The sequence below is a fragment of the Pelodiscus sinensis genome, chromosome 3 (genome assembly GCF_052426305.1).
Source record: "Pelodiscus sinensis isolate ZL-2025 chromosome 3, ASM5242630v1, whole genome shotgun sequence".
Classification (NCBI taxonomy): Eukaryota; Metazoa; Chordata; order Testudines; family Trionychidae; genus Pelodiscus; species Pelodiscus sinensis.
The window spans coordinates 194,121,365-194,146,480 of record NC_143054.1 but is presented as its reverse complement, the minus strand read 5'-3'; the positions used below and the strand labels follow the sequence as shown (position 1 = coordinate 194,146,480).

At 45.5% G+C, this 25,116-nt stretch overlaps 1 long non-coding RNA gene across 2 annotated transcripts; it reads right to left on the bottom strand.

Annotated features, from left to right (window-relative positions):
• Positions 1-658: 658 nt before the first annotated feature.
• LOC149525202 (uncharacterized) lies at positions 659-24,333 on the bottom strand. Of its 2 annotated transcripts, XR_016349297.1 has the most exons (6): positions 18,887-24,333; positions 16,753-16,895; positions 16,067-16,151; positions 13,477-13,843; positions 2,622-2,725; positions 660-2,535 (listed from the first exon to the last, which is right to left on the bottom strand). It is a non-coding gene; the product is annotated as an uncharacterized LOC149525202 (long non-coding RNA). The 2 variants fall into 2 exon arrangements; XR_016349296.1 differs by having other exon boundaries at positions 659-2,535; positions 16,753-24,333.
• Between the last annotated feature and the right edge of the window lie 783 nt (positions 24,334-25,116).

The following is a 25,116-nucleotide window of genomic DNA, read 5'->3' as shown; positions in this document are numbered from 1 at the left end:
CAAACTGAAAAACAAACTTTTGAGTTCAGAATTTTTAAGGGCCCCCAATGAAAACAACGTAGGGAGGCTAAACATAAATGAGTAAAATGTTTTGGCACCACATCTGAGTTAACTCTGGCAACACGTTTCAACTGAAACATTTCTTCCAGATTTAACCAGAATTATCATTGTCCATAGTCCATATTGTCATTTAAATGTGTGCACTAGATGCACAATGCTCTCGGAGCACAACAGTCGTGTTTTGCACTCACTTTGCTAGAGAGATTATGGCCCTTTGATGAGTCTTATTCCTACCTTTCTTCCACCAGTATAAATCAGCAGTGACTCCACAGAGATCAATGGAATCACAGTAGTGTAAAACCAGTGTGAGGTCAGAATAAGACCATGAGAGTGGAAAAATTAAGAATGAAAGCAATTGACCTAGGAACACATGGAAGGGAAAAAATCACAAGGGGTGAACAATGGTGTATGTGCAATTGATTTTCACTAACAAAAAAATAAGAACAGCCATACTGGGTCAGACCAAAGGTCCATCTAGCCCAGTATCCTGTCTGTGAACAGTGGCCAACACCAGATGCCCCAGAGGGAGGGAACACAACAGGTAATCCTTACGTGATCCCTCTCCTGTCACCCATTTCTAGACAAATAGATCCTAGAGACACCATTCCTACCCATCCTGGCTAATAGCCATTGATGGACCCAACCTCCATCTAGCTCTTATTTGAACCCTGTTAAAGTCCTAGTCTTCACCACATCCTCTGGCATGGAGTTCCACAGGTTGACTGTGTACTGAGTGAATAAAAACTTATTTTTGTTTGTTTTAAACCTGTTGCCTATTAAATAAAACTGGCTTTGTCCCAATAAGTGTTTCTTAAGCACTTTTGCATAGAAGTCCTGGCTCATAATTAATTTAAAAGAACAGCTGTGTGCAGCCCTGGGGCAGACTATGTGATCCTTTGACTTAATAGAGATAATTCCAAATATTAGCCTGAATCCACAGAGACAAAATGTATTAATTTAATTTTGCCCAGCCTTTACAATTAGAACACAGAACATCTTATTATTACTCAAGCAGGAGAGAAAATAATTAGGTTAGTAGGTGAGCTGAATTCCTTGAGTAAATTTGGCTTGATTTAATTTCTGAAACCATAATGTAAAATTGTTAAAACTAGTAACAAATCAACTTTGCCATAAGTTTGCTGCTTTAATTCCATCAGGGCAAAAGCAAAGAGTCAAACAGATAAATCAAAAGATTTTGTCAGAGAATTTCAAAGCTGCCTACAGGATCTGGACACCCAACTTCATTTATTTAAATAGGAATTAAGTATCTAAATCCCTTACACGGTTTTGTAGTTTTCCGCATTCATTTCCTTACTGACACATTGAAATAAAGAACATCAGTGTGAATGGGCCTTAGCAGCAAAATCCAGATCAGGATCTGAATTTCCAAAGTCTTCCCCTGCAAAGGGCCTAAGGATCAAACCAGAGCAGCTTTGATCTAAACCAGTAGCATTTTTTTTATGTTGGACATTGTGTTATTTATTGATTTGAAGAGTAAAATAATGTTCCTACAGACTGGTATTGGATCTGTAGTGGACACTGCTCAAATCCGATTTGTTGACTCCTGTAACTGTAGTTGTAAGGAACATAAAACTGACCCTAAAAATGACAGCACAATAAGAAAGTGTTACTCACGTATCAGACGAGCAGCTTGTCATGGCCTAAAATTGAAACAGACCTGCCTTTCTCAATGCAAAAAACCCCAACCTGAACAAAATGCAAAAGTTCTAAGTGCAGCAAATGCAAACACACGCTCAGAAAGGAAAAAAAAAAGTCATGACATGCAGCATTTTAATAGCAATGACACTGGTTTTCCATTAGAAAAGCAATGAATACCTTGTGTTAAACCATTCTATTTTGTGCAAGGTGGCATGGCACACCACAACAAAAAACACCTATACAGTTGGTTGTATGGTGGCAACGTGCCACATTCCAAGGTCTTGAATGTTAGTGACCTAAGATGTTGTTTGTAACTGGTAAAGAGATGGGATCTAATCTCAAACCTGGCACTTTCTTGTGCAAGAGTGTCCATGCAGTGTGGATGCTCTCTTGTGCAAAAGCCCATCACTTTTGTGATGCGCCTTGAGGTCTGGACACACTGTTGTGCAAGAACTCTTCCACAAAAGGCTTCTTGCATAAAAACCCTGCAATGTAGACAAAGCCTTAGAGGTACAGTGATCAGATGTCCCAGTATTAAAGCAGCCCAACGTGGTTGAGACTATAGGCCTGTGGAGATAACATATTGTGTATGGCAGGAGTGTTCTGGCTTCTGCTGGCACTCACCGACAGCGTGGGTGGGTGTGGTTAAGGTTGCGTTTGTGTGATAGGTGGATATGTAATACATGGTAAAGTTGACTTCTAATGAGTGGTCTTTTTTGAAGTGCATGTGAAAATGTAATCATGCTACGAAAGTGCAACTCTTTAATGATAACTCCTTTCTGTTCAGGTCAGAGATCCATTCTGGCCCATAGGTGTCTGTGGAAAAAGAAACAACAAGATCAGAGGTATATGTTTGAGGTAGTCTCCAATATGTTTAACAATAGCCAGGCTCTTCAGAATACCTGGAAGTCTTCTTCCCTCAGATTTGTAGTTCTTCCTAGACCATGCAGGACCATTTCTCTCCAGGCCTTCATGTCTCTCATCTTTTGGTATCTCTGCTCCACGCCTGCATACCAGCCACATGTAAGACATTTTTCCTGTCTTGCATTGCTTTCTAGTATCTTTACTGAATACACCTCCTGCATAGCCTCCCATACCCCTATAGACTGTGTCATCTACTATAATCTCAGAGGATAGTAGAACAACAAGATAATCATTCAAGCTGCCTATTACCAGTTACTCTTAAAGAAACCATGTCTTTATCGGAACAAAATTGAAAACCAGGTTCTGCTGGAAGTTTGGTGGAACTGATCGAATTTCCGTGGGCTCAAAATCCCACATGCTATGTCCAACCTACCCCATAGTAAAGTGCACAAAACCTCTATGTTAGTGGTGCATGCAACTTTGTTATGAATTGGCCTCCTTCTCTGCACAGACACTAGCTCTTTGTTTATTGTGGATACTAACAGTTATAGCGGCTGTATAGCATAGCTCAACATAATGCATCATATTACTGTCGTTATTATACATAACAGGAAAGTTATTATTGCAAATACGGTGGTTTTGTTGGCATTCCTCTGCCATGTGAGGACTCTTGGAATATATCTTGTTTGTTTTACAGGGAAACTCAGGGCAGTATTCTGGCTTTTATAATCAGTCAGACCACATGTAAGGAAAGTGCAAGAAGAGACTTCCAGTGATCGTTCCAGAAGGCACTGCCTGAAAAGGATATAGGCAGACTCTTTCCACTGTCACTTAGGGAAGTATATTCGGAAGTGGCCCTTTTGAATGTGTTGCTTAAAGGATTGATAGAAAATGGACGGTCAGAACTGTTTTTCTGCAAAAAAAAAATGGATTTTGGATAAAATCGAACATTTGTCTGGATAGTGGCTACTGTCCACAGAGCATGTCGCCTTTTCATCAAATAAACAAAAATCCAATCTGCAGATATGTTCTTTTTTTTTTTAATCAATTTTCTCGACATGAATAAATCCCCTTTTCTAGCCAGATCTGGTTGTGTGTTTTCCACACTCTTCCCCAGAGTCAGTTTCAGTCTGTCAGCTAGTGTGACGTGAGGGACCAGTCTTTGGCTCCGTCCCTGCCCTCCCTACTTTGGAATGTCTGTGGGGCTTGCAGTACTAACAGCCAACTAGTCCTTGTGTTCAGAAATCATAGGATATGATATGATCTTCATTGCACAGCAATTGCAAGAGAAGTTGGGAGCAAAACTGACCACTCTACATGGCTTTTATTGATCTAACTAAAGCCTTTGACTTAGTGAATTGCTGTGCCCTTTGGATGGTACTTTCGAAGATTGGATGTCCTGATAAATACATCAGTGTCCTAAAGTTGCTTCATGACAACATAAAAGCGACTGTTCAGAGCAGCACAGGCTCCCAGCACTGGCTCCTTTGTACCTTTCAAAGTACAAAAAGGAGTCAAACAGGACTGTATCATCAGTGCAACCATCTCTGAAGTCTTTATTGCAGCCATTTTCCACTTAATTGCTGGGAACCTCCCCGCTGGCATTGAAATCATCGTCAGAATGGCTAGAAAGCTGAAAACTCAGAGTAAGATTTCCACCACATCTATCATGGAACTTCAGTATGCTGATGACAATGCAGTTTTTGCCCACTCTGAGAAAGATCTTCAGGCTCTCTTGAATGTGTTTGCTGATGCTTATGTACGTCTTGGTCTCACTCTCAACATCAAGAAAATCAAAGTGCTCCATCAGCCCTCTCCAAATGAGGTACAATGCGCCCCATCTTTTAAAATCAATGGAGAGGCACTGGAGACCGTCGATCATTTTCTCTACTTCAGAAGTTATCTGTCATCAAGAGCAGATATCGATGTAGAAATCCAACATCGTCTGAGCTGTGCCAGTGCAGCCTTTGCTCGTTTACGGCACAGGGTTTTTGAAGATCATGATATTTGAACAGACACCAAACATCTTGTCTATCAAGCCATCATTCTCTCAACACTATGTATGAAACCTGGACAACCTACAGACCAGGGCCGGCCCACAACATTTTGGCACCTGAGGAGGGGAGCTCAAATGACACCCCCATGTCCCCTTTTCTCCTGCCTGCCTGTTATGTCTCTTGTGCCCTCCTTCCTCCTGCACGGCACTTCACCATCTCTGTGCATCTAGAGCAGAGAGAATACATATGCACCAGCAGCAGACACAATTTTCTACACTCTGGGTCCTAGTGGCACCCCTCCCCCCACACAGTATGGCACCTGAGGCGGCCACCTCAGTTCGCCTCATGGTAAGGCCAGCTTGGCTACAGACATCACTTGAAAGCCCTTGAGAGGTATCACCAATGTTGCCCTCCACACAATCTTGAAGATCAAATGGGAAGACAGGTGCACTAACATCAGTGTCCTGGAAGAAGAAAAGTCCGTCAGTATTGAGATGATGATCATACGTCAGCAACTTCGCTGAACTGGTCACGTTGTTCGGATGCCAGACCATCTCCTCCCAAAACAGGTCCTGTTTTCTCAGCTGAAAGAAGGATACCGTAATGTGGGAGGACAACAGAAGGATTCTAAGGCCTTGCTAAAGGATAACTTAAAGAAGTGCAACATTGACACTTGGGAGACACTCACTCAGAATCACCCAAAATGGAGACCAGTCCTATGCGATGGCTCCCTGCATTTTGAATTTGTCTGCTGATAGGCTGAGGAGGAGAAGAGGCACAGGAGAAGAGAGAGACTGGCTTCTAGTCATGGTCAACAGCCTCCTGGTGTACCTGGAAACATCTGTCCTCACAGTAATAAAACTTGTAGTTCAAGGATCGGCCTTATCAGCCGAGGGTCCTGAACTCCCATTGAAGATGATCATACTTGGCAACAAGTGCTCGCCCATCATCACTATCAATGTCATATTCATATGATGCCTCATTTACAAATGAACTGGCTAGAATATGCTGCCCATACTTATCTTGAATAGCCCGTGACAGACCTAAGCTAGCAGCGTGGCACATTACGGCGGAAGGCAGGTATACAGGGCACTGGATAAGTTGTTTTCTCTTCCCAGAGTAAACTACTAGAGACTGCTGCAATAAAATGAAGACAGGAAAACACCTGGGGCTAATTAACTAGATTGCTCCCTCAGGCAAGTCACTCAACACCTGTGGCCAATTACAGCCAGTGGAGTTGCTTTAAAAGGCCTCCCCTAACTAAGGAGAGGGGGAAGACAAAGAGTGATGGACCAGATGGAGAAAGAGAGGAACAAGAAAAAGCTGAGTGTGAGCTGAGAGCTGGTTAACAGGTGCCAGAGGGAGACATTTTGGAGGGGTTGTTTGGGGAAGTGGCCCAGAGAAAAAGTTGCCATGCCAGAAGGAAAAACAACCTTGACTGCTGCTGCTACTTTAGGGTCCCTGGGCCGGAACCCAGAGCAGTGGGTGGGCCCAGGATCCCCTCAAACCTTCTCCCCACCAACACAGAGCCTGTCCCAAGAAGGGAGACCAGGACTATCAGGGGGTTTTCATCCCAAAACCATAGACTAGCTTGTGATGAGTATGGCTCACTAAACTGTGGACCCTGCCTCCTGTAAAGAGAAAGGGGTCGTGTATAGGACCACAGCAAGTCTGTGAGGCTATTATCCACTAGTAGAACAAGACCCACTGGGCACAGCTGTAACTTTGCCACACCCCTTCTGGAATATTTTGACTCTTGCCAAGAGTGGTTAATCACTCTAGATGAGGCGGGACAGGAGCAGCTAACCCAACATAATATGCCACGTGACTAGAGTGCCTTCCATCTGAAGATCTCAGAACACTGAGTGACGATGCCCTGAGTTCTGAGCCGGGGAACTGAGAGATCTGTTCTCACCTCTGCCAATTTCTGCTTATTTCACTGTGACCCTCACAGCCCTTACTAATGCACAAATCCCCCACACCCTCCCCCAGCAGATAGTCACAGAGTATTCTCCACATTTAAAAAAGTTGCATAAGGACATTTGCAGCAAAGCTGAGATGGAAACTTGGGTCTCCAATACAAAAGGCCTAACTCATTTAGTTGGCTACCCTGCCTTTCAGTATGAATGGGGTAGCTTACAAGCAACCATGCCCCTTCCAGAGCCATGAATAGAACCCGGAATTCCGGGTTAGCTACACACTGCTGCTTAATAAATGCCTGGGCAATCCCAACAGCAAATGTGTGTTACATCCCCCTCTAGTGACTTAGACTCAAAACTAACAGTTTCTCCTCCAGCTCAAGCAGGAAAGCTCGGTGCTGGGGTTTGAAGGACCAATGCAAACCCTTCTCCCAATCCATATTGGGAGCCTGAGACTCACAGAGGATGAAATTCCTGTTTTCCCAGGTTTGGAAAACCTGGTTTATTTAATTCACTTAGGGAGACCAGAGTCTTTTATGGTGCCTGATCATTTTGTTGCAAGAAAACATGGCTCTTTCCACCTACAATTCATTTGTCAGACACCTCCATTGCTTGAAGAGGGTTGCACATGGGATATATGGTTATCATCTTCCGTCAGCAGACAGCCTGAAGTCAGTAGTTCTTGGAGATATGAGAACGGCTCCCATTCACGTCCAAGGAGTGTTAACAATGCAGCCAAGCCCTCAGTGAAAATGTCAACATTGTTGACTGCTCCCTGGCTGACCCTGTCCGCACCAACGCTCATCCCACAATCTAAAAACTGCTTCCCACATCTTCTCAGGGGATGAACATGCCTTCTGTGTGCAACCCACCTGCCAGAACATTGAACATCCCCCTCCCACAACTGCCTGGCAGAAGGTGTGATCAATACAAACATCTGAAGTAAGCTGGACATTTGAGGACACTATAAAAGAAACGGAGCAAATCAAACTACAAAACACATGGGCTACTGTGCTGCCTGCATCATGTATGTTTGTTTATGGAGTGGGAAGGTAGCATTATTATTAAGGTATTGCGATAGGTCAGTGGAGATCGGGTTTCATGCTCTCCCATGCACTTTGCATATCGTCTTGGTGTGACGTAGTATGGGTACCTTGCTGGTTTCTATGCTGGGGCTGTGGTAACCCCCACTGGCTGCTGTCTGTACCATGGCCCAGCAGGACAGGGGATGAGTCATTATGCAAAAAAGGGTCTCTCAACCTGTCTGATCAGCTACCCCCCAAGGAGAGAAACAAAGGAAGGTGGAATGCCATCCCTGGCTGGGGGGCAGGGCTAGAGGAGAGTTTTAGTCTCTGACTGGTATCATGGAGGAAGCAGCCTAGGAAACAGGCTGGGATTTAGGAGCCAGACTCCCCCATATCAAGGGGGGCTGAGGCATCCTAGGCCTGCCCTGTAACCAGATGACATCTGTGCTGTGCTGTATCCTGGAGAGGCAATAAACTCCCTCTATTCTACTGGCTGGTGGAGTCTGTTCGTGCCATTACGGGGGTGCAGGAGGCGGGAGAACCCCAACGCACCGTCACACTTGGGCAAGTCACTCCATCTCTCTGAGTCTCAGATCCCCATCTGTTTAACAGGAAAAGAATATTTCATTTGTCTATTTTGATTGTAAAGTCTTTGAGGCAGGAACTGCCTCTCATTAGATGTTTGGACAGTGCCAGGTACAAAAGGACCTTGAGACCCCCTGGGAACCATGGGTGCTATTGTAACAAATTACACCCAGCCATTAAAAAATGTCAATTCCTCAATGTCCCTGAATTCCCAATCGGCTGCTGAAATCAGGTCACCTTGCTGCAGAGTCCACAAGGCCTTGAGTATGAGCTTGGAATTCATGTGTCATCCAAAAGAGAGTACATCCATGAGACCAGACCTCCTAACCCCACACAAGAATACTTGTTCCACACTGACTCATAAGGAAGTGCACCACCTACTGAGTCACCAACACCACTTCCTACGGCACCTCAGTTTTCCCTTGAAGGTCTCCCATTTATGTCCGGATTGGCCCTGACTAAGAGCTGTGCACAATGTTTGCAATGAAACCCCAAACCACACTAAATGGGCCTGGTTTGCAGTTTCAGGGCGAACTCAAAAAACTCAGATCAGGTTTGTCCTGAAAAAATTCTGCTCAGGTTCATGCACTTTTGGAGCAAACTCGAGATCATTTTATTTCAAGTATGGCTCTCCCTTCTGAATCTTTGGGATAGCGATGGTTTCACAAAGCCCTTTCAACTGAATAACATTTTGAAATTCTGATTTTTTTACCTCACAACTCAAATCAAAACTGAAAGAAAATGTGAAAACGAACGGCCTGGTTATGCATGAAGAGTCTTCTAATCTGGTCCCAGTCTCAGGAGACCACAGTGCTCGGAGGTTTTGCTGGCTACAAGAGATATTAGATACATTTATAAAGAAAAAAAGCTATACAAATGAAAACTCTTCCTATTAATCAATTATTTACTATCTATCGGACATGTTATATGCATCCCACAAGCATCAGTTACAGCAAACGTTGCTTTCGTATTGCAAAACACAGCACAACATATTTGAAGGAAATGACACTTAAATAAACAAAAAAAAAACCCAACAACATTCCCCACAGGATTGTCATCTACATGTGTTGCATCTTGAGTCTGACTTTGGGGTGAGTGCAAATAAATATAATCACAAATTATAGCAACTTCCCTTTAATACAGGCTACCGACTCACAGGTGGACTCACCTTTGATTTGCTTTGACTCCTATTAATATATATTTCCCACTTCCCCTTTAGCCCACATCCTGAAAAGCTCTGCAGTAAGGCAGCCATCCCCTTGGCCAAGAAGATGCAGTTGTGGCCTCTCCAGAGTCCCAGTTTTGCTCTGCAATCCCCTGCCACTTGGGCAGTGTGACAGCTTCTCACAGAAGACATGGCGTGGGTCCCAGCTACCTGAAACACCACTTCCTTCCCCACATCCTGCCCTGAAAATTAAAGCCAGCTGCGGTGCTCGAGTTTACAGCCCCTAGGTTTGACTATGCGGTTGCTGGCGGCTGGATATTTTCAAAGGAAGGCAACGTTTGCCTCCCACCAGTCAGCCATCCAAGGCTATTAAATTGAAGGCCAGGTGCAAGATTCACCTGTCTTTGTCTTGAGGTGAGGTAGCGGAAGAGCAGAGAAGGTTTCTGTATTGACTTACCCTATGTTCTCTATGGACGTATGTCTGATGACGCAGTCGGGGTACCCCCGATCCTGCAACCCCGTAGCAGCAAGAACAGATGCCGCCAGCAGTAGAATAGAGAGGGTTTATTGCCCCTACAGGATACAGCACAGCATAGATGTAGTGTGATTACAGGATTCGGGACCAGGATGTTTCAGACTCCTTGGGTTAGGGGCCCATCACCCATAATCCTCAGCCCCAGCAACCTTAGTCTCTCTCCCTCATGGTTCCAGCCCAAGACTGACCCTTCCCCCGAACACTCACTTCCCTAGTTCCCTCGCTTGCCCCAACTCGTCTGACCGGACAGCGCACAACTCAAGCCTGGCAATCATCAAGGTACTGACACTACATCACACCGTGTGGGTGAGTCAGTGGGAATCACGTATCACAGCACAGGGGGATCCCGGGATACAGAGCAGACAGCACCCCCGCTATGCCACAGTATGCTTCTGTATTTATTCCTCTCTCTGCATAGGTAGAGGTATTTGTTAAAACTGCCATTTGGAGTTTGATTTGAAGAAACTGTTCATGTTGCAGGAGGCATTTTCCACGGCTACCGTTTAATTCGTAAAATATCCGCAGTCATTGTGCCAGATTAATAGGGTATTGTTAGAGAGAGCCCACAATTCCAAACGCAGGGGGACCGCTCGCTGTCATGACCAAAGCCCAGCAAGTTCATTAAAAAGGGACTGAAACACAAACTAACGGAGATAAGGCTTCGGCCCAGGTTCCTTCCCAAGCAGGATTTTCACTCTGTCCCATGAAGCCTCCTAGGCCTGAGACGCTTGACCCAGACCTGAGAATTGCTGCTGCGGGGATTTTTGTAATGTAGGCATGCCCAAAGAAGCCTATCAAGAGTTCCCCTATATATATATATTTATATATATATATATATATATATATATATATATATATATATATATATATATATATATATATATATATGTGTGTGTGTGTGTGTGTGTGTGTGTGCGCGCGCGCGCGCGCACGTGCGCACTCCTGGGTGGAATCCGCAACAGAGATGGTTCTAGTCGATGACCTCTCATTTTTGGCACTGAAAGGGCCAGACACAGCCCCCTTCATGATGTTGGGCCTCTCCACAGCACTTAATACAGTGGGCAATGGAATGAAAGGTTTCTCCCTCTCGATAGACAAAGATGGAGGAAGTCCAGCAGAGGGCAACAAAAACGATAAGGGCACTGAAGCGCATGATTTATGAGGAGAAGCTGAGGGATTTGGGCTAATTTAGTCTACGGAAGAGTGAGGGGGGATTTGATAGTGGCCTTTAACTACCTGAAGGGAGGTTCCAAAGAGGATGGAGAGAGACTGTTCTCAGTGGTGCCAGATGGCAGAACGAGGAGCAGTGGTCTCAAGTTGCAGTGGGGGAGGTCTAGGTTGGCTATTAGGGAAAACTATTTCCCTAGGAGGGCGGGGAAGCACTTGGATGGGTTCCCTACGGAGGTGGTGGAATCTCCATCCCTAGAGGTTTTTAAGTCCCAGTTGACAAAGCTCTGGCTGGGTTGATTGAGTTGGGGTTGGTCCTGCTTTGGGCCGGGGGCTGGACTCGATGACCTCCTGAGGGCTCTTCCAATCATCTATGTGGCAATGGTCAGTGGGGTGACACTGCAACAAGAGCCATGATGGGCACCCATTCCTCCGTAGAGCCAGTCAGAGAAATTTCAACGTAACCCTAGTCCATCAACTCTGGCATGCTTTGTGATGTTTCGCTGATTTCACCAGCACTTAGTTTGGGAAGGAAGCCAGGGAAAGGGGTCACGGTAGGGACAATCATTCCAACCAGGATAAAACGTCCTGTTCTGACATTTTTTGAATCGAACCTTCCAATCGTCTGTTTGGGATTTATATTATACATCAGAGAAGATGACATTTTAAAAGTCAAAATAAAAACAAAATATTCCAAATCTCCTGAAACAAAAGAAAATCCGGAAAAAAAAATTCAGAATTCCATGGAGAACTTTGAACTCTTCTGTTGATGTGAAATGTCACCAGATTGCAAAGTCTCAAAACTCTTACATTCTTTGCTCAGCTTCCATCCTCCAGCCTCAAAATTATCACCGTCTTATTTGGGGAATGTTACACAAATCCAGCCTCTCCCCCTCTCTGATTCAAAGCCCTAGAAACTGCAAGGTTTGACACATCTGATACTTCCAAGTGACAGCTAACTGTACATCAGCTTCACCTCAGCTCTGAACAAAATCATCTCCCAGAGGTGAGGCTGAAATCATCAAGGAATGAAGAATAAAAGGCTGGAGCTGAATTTAGGAAAGAGTGAAATTATACTGGTCAAGTGAAAAAGAGATGATCACTTCCGAGAACTTGCTCCAACCCTAATATTACCTTCTATAATAGTTGTCTGCCCTGATGTCATTAAAATGATCTGCTTACTCAATATTCACCACAATTCCTTGCTGTTTTTTGGGTTCCTAAGTAACCACAGCTGTTATTCACTGTAGCCTTGACTCAACAAGGTACAGGTTGAAACTCCCTGGTCTGGCAACATCCATGGTCTGGAATGATTTTAATTAGCCGGGTATCTGCTTATCGTGGGTGTGGCCAAGTTTCCTGCAGTCTCCTAAAGTTTGTTTACAGTCACTAGTCCTGGCATTGCGTCCTGTGCTGCCATTTAGCTCTAATTTACCCGTAAGTGTCTTCTAAGAGCCCAGTCAGCAGTGGAAGTGTTGGTAATGCTGCTAGACAAATTGACTTCCCGTGGTTTGGCAAAGTCTCTGGGTTCAGCATCAGTCAAGTCCTGAGAGTGCTGGACTAGAAAGAGTCAACCTGTACTCAAGTGTGTGCTTCTATAGGCTGGGTCATGGTTTGGGATATTTTGAGATACATGATGCAAATTATTTGTATGGCAGTACATATTAAAACTCTCTACTCCGGCACCCTCAGGACCTAACCAGAGAATTTGCTGAACTGTGGAATGTCAATATTGTCTAGCAGTATTACCAACACTTCAGCTGCTTACTGAACTGTTACAGGACATTTAGGGTTTGTCTACACAGCAACATTATTTCGAAATAACTAGCAGGCAGCTATTTTGAAATTATGACTTCTTACTCTGACTCATGGAAACCTCATCATACAAGGAGTAAGAGAAGTTGGAGTAAGAATGTTCTATTTCGAAGTCAGTGCTGTGAAGACGTTCCAAATTTCGAAATAAGCTACGCAATTGACGTAGTTCAATTTGCGTAGCTTATTTCAAATTCAGCCCTGCTGTGTAGATGCACCCTGAGGGTCAAATTAGAGATAAATAACAGCACAGAATACTGAGCATTAGAACTGGGTGGCTGTAAGCAAACTTTATGGGACTGCAGGAAATTTGGCCGCACCCATAATAAGTGGACATCTGGCTAACTAAAAACACGCTGGAGCAGAGAGTTCTGGACTAGAGAGATTCAACCAGTAATACTGTTTCTACAGGACCTAGCACAATGAAGTTTTTATCCATGTATCAGGCTGCCAGGTGCAATGATAATCAACATGATATATAACTGTGGCTCATTATTATACTTAGTCCCTGGTATGTGCTGCATGAAGACCCTAGCGTAAAAAGTTATTTTTTTCTTTAACGTATGCTCATTATACTATATTTACAATCTCTCTTTGATATGATCAGTGACAAATATAATAGTTCTACAACAAATCAATACGCATCCAGCATAGTACCAGCAAACTCACTTAGTCCCAGTCACCTTACCCAATGAAAGCCAGCTGCAAAACACACATATTGTGTTCTGTACAAACCATGCACAGGGAAAAGCTGATCCCGCATTGGAGTAGATCTGTTAAAATAATAACATACATTTTCTGTGCACTGAATCAAAGCACACACAGAATAATACAAAAGAGCCCTTTAAAATATATGTCTGTCGAAGGAATAAATCTGTTAAACACATCCAGTTTCTGTGCAGCAAGGTTATGGCCCAAATTTCAGCCTCGGTTTTTTTGGATGCAAGTCTGAGGTCACGTGGTTTCAGTGGAACTCATTCAGACAACGCTCGTGTAGTTGAGGGTGCAATTTGGATCCATGTCACACAGGGTTTCCAGCTGCTTTAGTGTGTTCCCTTCGACAGAGAATATCACGTCAGCATTACTAACACTTTGAATCACACACTGGGTTAGTCACAAGTATTGGCATTTGCCCATCCATCATTTTTTCTCATTACAATGCATAACTCATCTTGGCAGACACATTGCCCTCTTTGCTTTCAAAGGGAACCAACGGGTTCCTTCCTAGATGGAATTTCATGCTAAACACTTCAACTTACCAATCCCCTCCTCCATTATTCAATGACCCCCTGGACAGAAAGATCAGACTCTACTGTGTATCTGAAAAGGAGTCGCCGGCGTTCGAAGCCGAGGGGTGATCTGAAACTCGTTTTCTTTTTCACTCCAGTGCAGTGCATCATTGCAAAAAGTCCTAGGTATGTCTTTGGGCCTGTCTGGGGGACCAGATGTTCAACTTGTGGCAATCATCCCAGCTCCAATGGAGCTACTCCCGTATACATCACCAGTTGGGGATCTGGCCCGTCGCCAAAGAAAAAACGTGCTTTATACATTGAAGGGCCCTCTCTCCTCTTTTCCAACTGATGCTTGAGTCATTATTGGCAATTGCTCAATGCTGGAGCACTCCAAATCTCTCAGAGGAACAGAAGAACGGCCAACCTGGGTCAAACTAATGTTCCATCTAGCCCAGTAGCCTGTCTGCCGACAGAGGCCAATGCAAAAGAAAACTGAAATAACGGAGGGCTTTTTCCAATGCTTGTAAACCCCATTCCACGAGGAATAACGCCTCTTCCGAAAAAGCTCTTTTGGAAGAGGGTGCGTGTGGACGCTTCATTGCTGTTATCTCAAAATAGCTCCTCACTAGGGCCATTAAATTATTCCTCCCCAGTGCCACCTGGGGCTCTCAATCAAGGTAGTGCGTCCACATTAGGGGAGCCTGCCTTGGACTAATTTGGAGGCTTCTCTGTAGTGTGGACGCTCTATTTCGAAATAAGCTATTCCAGAAGAAATAAGCTTGCAGTGTAGATGTACTCAAAGTCTACACTGAAACAACTGGCAGGGTCTTCCTTGTATCAACAAAAAGACATTAATCTGAAAGGCCTGAAGTCTGCCCTTAGCTTGCCACATTGCGACGAGGTATCAAGGCATGGAGAAAGAAGCTTTGAGTTCATAATGTGGTGTCTCCCTTCCTTTCCACTACTGAGCTATTAAACTTTAAAAAAAAAAAAAAAAAAACAGTTAAATTGACTCCATGCCCCCAGTGCCAGAAAGCAGGGCGGGATGGGAATCGGTGCACTTCTCTTGCTTTTCAACTCATTTTTCAACTTTACAGCTTCGCGGGATAACAAAACCAGCTGCTCCACGTAGTTTATGTTCCTTGCCATGCATATTTCACACCAGTCTCACTGCTATCCTTATTTTTTAGTTAACAACTTCCCAGCCTCTTCCCGTTACAGCACATTGTCAGCTCGCAAGGTGCCAGGGCTGGCTGGCAAACAGGCATGACTTTGCAAGAGAGTGACAAGTTTCCATTTGGGGCAATTATGCTTTGGGTCCAGTCCTGCATGGATTAACACCTCCACATTTCAGTGAGCTTTTCCTTTATCCCTGAAGCTCGGAAAACATGGTTTTACGTGGACTCATACACAGCAGTCCATGACTGTGTTATTTATTTAACATTTCGTCCCCCAGAGAGACATGGGGTTTGGATATTCATACATGCACACATTGGACAAGGCCTAATTTCCAGCCTGTGGTAGACTGATGAGCCACAGGGCTAATTTAGGGTCACTGCAACTGGCAGCTGAGAGGGTCTGGCAGAACTGAGCTGGAATGAAAAGGGAGGGTGCGGCTAATCCAGGAAAGCAGACAGAAAGGAGCAACCGTTTGGAAGGGAGGAGGGTCATGAATTGGGGGGGGGGGAGAAGCAGCTGTCAGGAAGCAGCAGGTAGACTGAGAAGAGGTGTGTGACACAAGCGATGCTCATGAAGGGACCAAAAGGAAGGAAGACGGTAGAAGAGGGTGACAGCGTCTAGGAGAGAGGGCCACAAAAATGGGCCCTGTAGGGTACCGGTGAGCTGCTATCATTGGAGGAGAAATAGGGGAATCAGGAGTGAAGGAATGAGGAACAGGTGGAAGGGGCAGAACTACATGAGATGGAGAGTGGGAACGGGGACTGAGTGGAAGGGGTCAAGGAGGCAGCATAGACTGAGTACTCATCTGGGGAAGGAGACGAAGCAACAGGCGGGAGCCACGGGGAGTGGCGGGGTTCACACTCTTACCTTGAAGGGAGGCCAGAGGGCTGGCAGTCTCAGGTGCCCCCGTCAGCGACACGCCATCCTCTCTAGGCTCATGCCTAGCCCAAAGCTGGCAAATAAAAACAGACAGATCCCCTCCTTCAGGATGGGGGTGGGAGGAGGCAAAAGTAAGCAGAAGACAGCAGTACAATGGGGGGAGGGCCATTCATTTTCACAGCAGGGCCGCTTAATGAGTTTTGTTACTGGTCACAAGCTGGCTCCACCTCCAGAAGGGGTGGAGCCTAGGCAGAAGGGGCGGGGCTGGGGACTAGTCTCCCCCCAGAGTTCTCTGGGGCCAGAGTGTTTGAGGTAAAAACACAGCAAAAGGCACCCGGCTCCCGGCCCCACCGCTACTGTGCTGCCTGGGGTTGCTGCAGCTATTTAAAGGGCTCGCAGCTCCAGCCCCTGCCGAGAAAGCACTGTGACCGGGAGCCATTTAAATAGGATCCTGCTGTCGGAGCCGCCGCCTGGAAATTCAGTGGCATGGGCAGCAGGATATAAATAGAAAGAGGCCACATGTTGTCCGGCCCCCGGGCCGCATCTTGCCCCGCTCTGCCATACAAGGACCACGCTCTAGCTGGCTGCTAACGAAATAGACAAGACAGCGGCTGGATTTCCTTGACTCACAAGCACAACAACTTTGTTATGGTGCTTGGACAAGAGAAACACACCTTCCCACCCTCTCGTCCTGGTCTCCCCAGCAACCTTTGTTTTGTTGTTCGGCAAAGAAAGGCCAAATCAAATGGTATCCGAGGCAGAAGCACATGAAAAACCTCCTCCCTTCATTGACAGCCTCCATAACTTGGCAACGTCCCTGGTTTGGGAAAAGAAAACAGTTTAGACAGCACGCCGTGCACTACAATTTCTATTGTATGAGGATGTGGGGCTCTGAACTTCACTACTGTTCTGTTAGTAATTACCCAGCCTTTCCTGAGAATACAGTCATGCCGCTCGTCAGGTTAGAATTAGTAGCGTATTACATAAGGGTACATTTCCCCCAGCTCACTTGATGTATCACAGCACCATCTGCTGGCTACTATAAATTCATCAGATTGACATCTCTGCTTAAAAAAAACAACTGGAAGAATATTTTTAACACTTTATGGCTAACCTTTTTTTTTTTTTTTAACACTGTACAAATAATTTTCACATGTCAAAAGAAACCTACCTAGTTCTGTGTAACCCATCTATGAGAAAGGAACTGTCCACCAAGAGAGTTAATAAAATCATCTATTAAGGGCTTTCACCAGGACTTCCTTCTCAGACCCGTTGAAGGTGTCTGAAATTGGCCACCCAAAAACTAGTCATTTTAGAAAGTCTTAGCTGGCCTCTGGCCAGTCTTTGCTTCAAGCTATTACTTCGCTGGGCTTGCTTCACTGGGAAAGTTTGGTCATGGTCATGAACTTTATTGAAAGTTGCTTCTTGGAGTTAATCCATGACATGGCATGGAAAGGTAAGCAGTCTAACAGAGAGCAAGACTTCAGCAAACTGGGGAAATGGCTCCAAAACTAAGAAAAGAGCAGATTGCCTGTGTCATAGGAGATGCACACAACCCAGTATATTTACAGCACCTGCCGGGTGGATGTGCCGGGGCTTGTACACGTACTTTTGTTTTTTCAAATGAGCCATCCAAGGAATACAAAGAAAATGTGATTTTTGTTTTCCAGATTGTTTCCTGGTCATTTTAATTTTCTCCATGTGGGTTTCCTTTGCCCACTTAACACAGCCCAAGTAGAAAGGAGACTGGGTTCCCATCCACAAGCAAAAAAGTCACATTGCATTCAGATTATGAAATCTTTGATACCCAGAGGGTAAAAATAATTTACTGCTTTAAACACGGGGTCCCCCAAACCCTTACTCATTCCTGTAGCACAGTATCACTCAGTGTGAATCCTCCCGTGTGGAAAGGCTACCACAGAAGCAATGGCAAGCGAGACCAAGCTCTTATTTACAAGTGCGGTGTAATTATCAGATAAACAGGATGTGGCCAGGTCCTTGGGGGCTGTGTATCCTAGTGGCTAGGTCACTGAGTAAGCAAGTGGGAAAAAAGGGGCATTGGCCCTTTGTCCCCTGTGCTCCTGTATACAGGAACTCTGAACCACTGATTAGTCAAAGTTTGGGGCCCGAAAAGGCCAGATTCCCATTAGTTGGGGCTTCAAGTAGGTTCCCCCCTTTCCCAAGGAGGGATGGGGGAATGCTTCCTTGCTCCTGTGGCTGCTGAGCAGCCAGGCAGAACTGGGCTCCTACCTCCTTCTAAGTCAGCCCCAAACTGAGCCAGGCGCCTTCCTTTTTTCCTCCCTACTGGCCTGGCATTGGCTGCAGGTAAAGCAGGGCAAGGCTAGCTGGGTTCAGAGGTTTTCTTTATCCTCTGGGATGCCGGGCCCGCCTTTCTCCACTTCCTGACACAGGACAAGCGCCGCCCTCGGCAGTTAAACATCCCAAGGCCTTTGAGGTGGCCCCTCATTTGAGAGAGAGTGTGGTCAAAAGCTTCTACTCCCAGCCAGGAGTGAAAGTAACTTCAATTTCTTACAGGTACTGGCCTCCGGCTCAGGGCAGAGAGCAGGAGGGGTGCGACACAACAGTACCTATAAGAAATGTAAGTGTGGGATGGAGTGTGGAGGACTGAGTGCACAGAGATGGGGTATGTCACGGTGCAGGAGTGAGGATCCTGACCAGCCTGCACACCTGTGGTCCAGCTGCCAGCCTCAGCTTTACGATGGAGAGGAGGACGGGATGAAGGCCCTGCCCCCCCCCGCAGCCGGCCATTTTCGCACTGGCGCACCGCACTGGGGCGCACCAACTTACTTTCCCCTCTGCTCCCACCTCTTCTTTTTGACCTAAGGCCAGGCATGTCAGCTCTTGCTTCCCCTCCTGCCCTTTGTTAGTCTTGGCTGTGTAAACTGCAAGCTCTTCAGGGCAGAGACTGAGCACTGGGAGGCCCCATCTTGGTTGGGACCTCTAGGCGCTGCGGTAACACAAAAGAACAGGAATCATCATTTTCATTCTACCACAGCCCTCTATATAGAGGAATATTGCACAGCGGCAAATGGCCTTTCTCTGCTATTGCTAATAGTTTCCCCACTTCCATGTGTATGGTTGGAGTTAGCATTAATATATCAAAAAAGAAAAAACAATTTTTTTTTTTAAAAAAGGGTTCCCCCCCCCCACACACACACAGTAGAATATTCTGTTCCTTTCCTGAGGAATATAATTCTATTTCACTCTTTCATTGAGCCATTTAAGCTCTTGATGAAAAACAATTTGCAATTAATACTAATAATTTTAAAAGGTGACTCCAGATATAGAGCATTTGATTTAAGGAAGAGGGTTTCCCCTTTCAGGGCCCAGCAAACGTACAAGGTTCAAACACAGTACGAGTGCTAATGAACAGAGTCTTGACAAACTTTGTTTTCCTGAGCAGGGTCTCGGCACATAATGATTTCATTCAGCAGCTACTGCTCAAGCATGGAACGCACTGGGAAAGAAATCCCACCGAGCGCCAACTATCTTTTCCCTAACTTCAGCTCTCCCACATACACCCCATTTGCCTTTCGGGTTCTTTGCCAGGGACAACATAAATATTCATCAGCTGATATTTGCTGGAGCTGTGAAGTCATGAATGAGGCCAACCGCCTTTCCCGCCTGTACAATGGTAGCTTCTGGGCTTAGCTCATAGCCAAACGACACTTTCCAAAATCCCCAAAGTGCACTTGCAGGCTTTTTAAGTTTGGTTGGGCTTTTAATGCGCAAAGCAGAAATGCTGCCTGCCTAATATTTACCCTGGGATTTACAGGGAAAAAATATTACCTTGCTATGCTTTAAAGGTTGGGATGCCTTGACGTAACGGACAGACATGCTGGCAGCTCAAATTTTGGTCGGCTTATTTCAGTGGACATGACTGCTGCAGGTTTCCTTTCTAAGTCAAACACCAGACACTCGAACGATTTGTTGCGCAGGAAAGAGAAACAGCTTTATTCTGTAATGCTCTTTTCTTAACCAGTTAGGTGCTGTCACGGGGAGCCACAGGAATTGCAAAACACTTTTAATAAGACTCCTTTAAGCTTGTCTTAAAGTCTGGATCCTGAAATGTAAAATCTCCCATCCTTTGTCATACATGTTTGCCCTCTATGGTCGAGGTGGGGATCAATGTTCCCTCTAATTTTTTTCATCCAGGTGCAGAATAAATTTTGGTATGTGCACTGAGGCATGTGCAGATGTGCACCACCAATAGAAACATGCTGCCAGGTGTGGGTGCTCTGCTAATCAGCTGGGAAGCACCTGAATCTCTGCTGGGTGGCTGCCCAAACACACAGTTTTCAGGGAACACTGGTAGGGGATTATCCTCTTAGAACCGTGCTAACAGAATCCAGAATTATTCATAAATTAAATTAATGGAGATTGCCTATCTCCTAGAGCTGGAAGGGACTTTGAAAGGTCATTGAGACCAATCCCCTGCCTTCACAGCAGGACCAAATACCATCCCTGATGAATTTTTGCTCCAAATGGCCTTTACAACGATTAAACTCACAATCCTGGGTTTAGCAGGCCAATGCTCAAACCACTGAGCTATCCCTCCCTCCAATTTAGTCAACTTTATACTGAGTTAATAGATAGGGGAGAGTCTTCCTTATTCTATCTACTGAAATGGCAAGAGAAATACTCTAACAGACCAGATCTTCAACTGCTGTAATTCAGCAGTGTGACAATAAAGTCAATACAGCTAAACAGGTTTACACCAGCCAAGCATTGAACCCAATATATTATCACCAGAGGCCTGATCCTAATAAGGGTGAATGATGGTTCCAGGGGCTATGTGCCATTTGGGATCAGACATGGGAGACATGCAGGTCTCAGTAGTTTGGACCTGCAGGGGCCAGTTCACCTTTTTCATGCATTTTCATTCACACGCTTTATGCCGGATTTCAATGAGCCCCGCCCCCACACAAAAAACAAAGCAAGACTTAGACAAAAGTGATGGCTGTCATAGAAAATGGCCACACTGGGTCAGACCAAGATCCCTCTAGAGTCCATATCCTGTCTTCTAGCAGCAGCCAGTGCAGGAGCCCTGGAGGGAATGAACAGAATAGGAATCACCGAATCATCCATCCCTTGTCTGAAAAACAGAGGCTAGGGACGTCATTGCTGCTTTAATTAAACCGTTGTTGCATGTCCACACCATGCTCCTTGGATCTGCAGAGCACACCCACACTAACAGCACATGCATCATCACAGAGAGTGGAGCACTGTGGGTAGCTGTCCCATGCAGCAACTGGCTGCACAGAGCTTTAGGAAGGGCTTGCAATGCAGCACGTGGCAGGGACTGTGTCCCAGCAGGCGGGTTTATCAATCCCATAAGCCTCCTACTTGATAGCCAGCCATATTTCAACTGAAGTTGGGGAGAGGATGTGACTGGAAATGTGTATGGGTGTTGGGGGCAGGCAAGGAAGTGCGCTGGGGAAGTGTGAGAGTGATTGTGGGAGGGAGGATTGTGTGTATGTGAGATTGTGTGCATTCTGAGAGTGTGCCTGCATGTCTGAACAACTACTCCTGGGGGAGGACAACGTTAGTTATTGCGAAATAATGCTGCAGTGCAGACATGACCTTAGTGACAAACAAAAAAGGATATTTAGTATCATGAGCTTTCGTGGGCAAACCCCACTTCCTCAGATGAACAGAGTGGAGAGAAAAGAGGGACTCTCTCAATATATAACAGAAAAAGGAGGGGGAAAGTACCTGTCATTTGTACTGCCGGTGCTAATGAGGCTAATTGAGTGGGCTGGAAATGTCCGCTACTTAGCTTTTGATGTCCATTGGGTGTTGAATGTCAGGAAAGCAGGTTTTATAGTGTAGTTTATACACTTACCATATTGATCGCTACATTTTCACCCAGTGGTTACATACTAAGACACTGGAAGTGTTTCAAAGCACATTCTGGGGGTTAGCTTACCCTCCTTTTGGCAGCATGAACAGCATTTAGAAACTCACAGGCGTTATTATTTTAACACGGTTACATTTCACTGCAGCACAGTTTTGGCATTCCTAGCATTAGAAAAATGCAAAGCGGGTCAAAATGAGCCACAACTACTCCAAGCTTTTCAAAAGGAACTAAACTGTTTTGGATGCCTCAATTTTAGGGTCTCCAACTCGATGCATCTTCAGAAAGTGCAGGCCACTTTCAGGGGGCTCAAGGTAAGCCATCAGACCACTGGTTGTTTTTGAAAATCTCAGCCACAAAAAACCAGAGACCTGAGGTGACATGTTCATAACGTGACCTATCAGAATGGTGATCTAAAGCAGGTCCAACCCAGCAACCATCACCCATTCAAGTAGTTCTTACTTACCAGTGCCAATGGGTAAAGGCTTATTGCCTAAACCGGAGTTGCAGGATCTATCCCTGTACCTATGCGGGCAGTGTTCCTGTCTTTCAAACAACATTGCTTCACAGCCATTATTCCCCACTGGTAAGTGGAGCTGTTCTGAAAAGGGACCATGCCAACATGGGACATTCTCACCCATCAGCAGAGTTCCCTTCCGCCAGCAGTTGGGAAACCTATGGCCCATTGGGGTTCTGTGTGTGGTCCATGAGCCATTTTGTTTACTGTTGCCCAAGCGCAGGGTTGCCACTGGTTTCCATCCGTGTTGGTTTTTTCCTACCAGTATCACTAAAGTGACATGCACATAAAGCCACAGCGGGTGAAGTGAGATGCGTCCTATTGCACATTATTGACTGTGAGAGCCGTGCGCTCCCTCTGCATCCAAGCAAAGTGCTGCTACGGTTCCATCGGCACACCCCGCAAGTGCTAGGTGCGCAAGTGCGGTGAGCAAAACTACCCTGTCCCAGGAGACAGTCCTGGTTACAACAATCTGGCAGCCCTCTGAGATGAAGGAGAGCCACTCATGCAGCCCACTCACTAGCCTAAGTTTCCCATTGCTGCCCTAAGCTCTGTGCTCGTATGGCCATGCCCCCTTCCTCCAGCCACCCCGCAGATAAGTGCCAGCCTGGCTAATGTGTGGTGAGCTCGCCCATTCCCACCATGTTTCTAGAGCCACCAGCTGGGGAGAAGAATGTCTGTAATGCTGAAAAGTATCAGCGGGCGATAGGGAATCACAAACTGAATATGAATAAACAAAGAGATGCAGATGCAAAAGAATTGCTTGTGAGTGGGGACATGCTGACTCTTAAGGGCCCCCAGGGAGGGGGACATTTAGCATTCCCACGGTTCCGGGCAGGAACTCACACCAGTTTATTTATTTGTCAAGAGGTCACCTAGCAATACTGAACTCAACCCGCTTTGCTGCCACTAACCACGTGACGGAAGAGCTACCCAGAGCCAAGTACACTCCCACAAAGACCAGCCTATCCCAGACCTGAAAGATGCTGGATGGTTTATTCAGGAGAAAGTTGGGGTATGTGATTCAGTTTTGAAATTCATCAAAGCTCAGATGTCAGTTTCAGCTCAGATCATGTGGAAGTCAGACTTTTCCCGCATTAGGAAGGCTGGGTTTTTGTTCTCCATATTGGATTTCTGTAACCAGCTACAGTAGGCACAAGACTTGTCCACAGATGGTGATAGCTAATAAAAGCACAATACATATCCCTCATGCTTCATGACTATTAGAGGTCAGGATAAGCCCTAATGGGCGAGGATGGAGGTAGACTACCTCACATCTGCCCATTGAAGAGTTCTGAACCCATCATCCAAAGCATCTGGCCTGACCACTGTCAGAAGCAGAACACACCGCTGTATAGACCCGGGGTTTGATCCAGTCTGGCTATCACTATAAACTGTGCCTTTTGTTTTTCTTCCCCAGAATTATGCATGCATGACACCCCCCGACACAAAAGTGAATGTAAACATGCATTCTGTACCACTGAACAAGCTCAGTGAATTGTTTATTTCACAGACTGTACAAAATGGGGGGGGGGGAGACTCAGAACCCTTCTTAATCCTCTATGACCTATGAGCATAACAGGTAGGCTTCCAAAAAATCCAGTTAGAGTAAGAAAAATCATGTAATATGAATGTTCTATAGACATACTCGGGAAAATAAAGGGGAAGATTAGCTCTGCCCACAGTTAGCATGATCATAGAATCATAGAATAATAGGACTGGAAGGGACCTCGAGAGGTCATCGAGTCCAGCCCCCTGCCCTCAAGGCAGGACCAAGCTCCGTCTACACCATCCCTGACAGATGTCTATCTAACCTGTTCTTAAATATCTCCAGAGAGGGAGATTCCACCACCTCCCTTGGCAATTTATTCCAATATTTGACCACCCTGACAGTTAGGAATTTTTTCCTAATGTCCAATCTAAACCTCCCCTGCTGCACTTTAAGCCCATTACTCCTTGTCCTGTCCTCAGAAACCAAGAGGAACAAATTTTCTCCTTCCTCCTTGTGACACCCTTTTAGATATTTGAAAACCGCTATCATGTCCCCCCCTTAATCTTCTTTTTTCCAAACTAATGCTGTTATTGCTATTCTAAACAAGGCCAGATAAAAATTTAAATTCTTCACACTTTCTTGTGCCTTTGTAGCCTGTGCCTGTCACAGCCACATAGCAGATTTGAACCTGGGACCACTAGAACTTAGCATAGGAGCCGCTACAGCTTGATCTATAAAGCCAACTCATTCTCAGCTTAGGCTGTAGCACTCCCTTGTTCTCACCTCTGGCTATAAGTTGTCTAAGTGCTATTATATGGGACAGTGAACCACAGTAGAGCTACGTCTACATTGCCCAGTCTTGTGCATGAACATATGCTAACAAAGCACAGCGATGAATAGACTGCGCCTTCTTGCACAAAAGCCCCTTGCACAAAATGGCGGCTCATTAAGTATGCAAATGAGGTGCAGCGATATTCATTGCCACACCTCATTTGCATATGTTATTGTGCAAGACTGGGCAATGTAGACATAGCATAGGGGGTTACACTTCTACAGTGTCTCAGAGTGAATGAGGGTTTTCAACATGGGCCCCCCAGGTTGCAAATCTCTGACAAAGAATGCTCTATATGGGAACCATTCAATTGCATTAA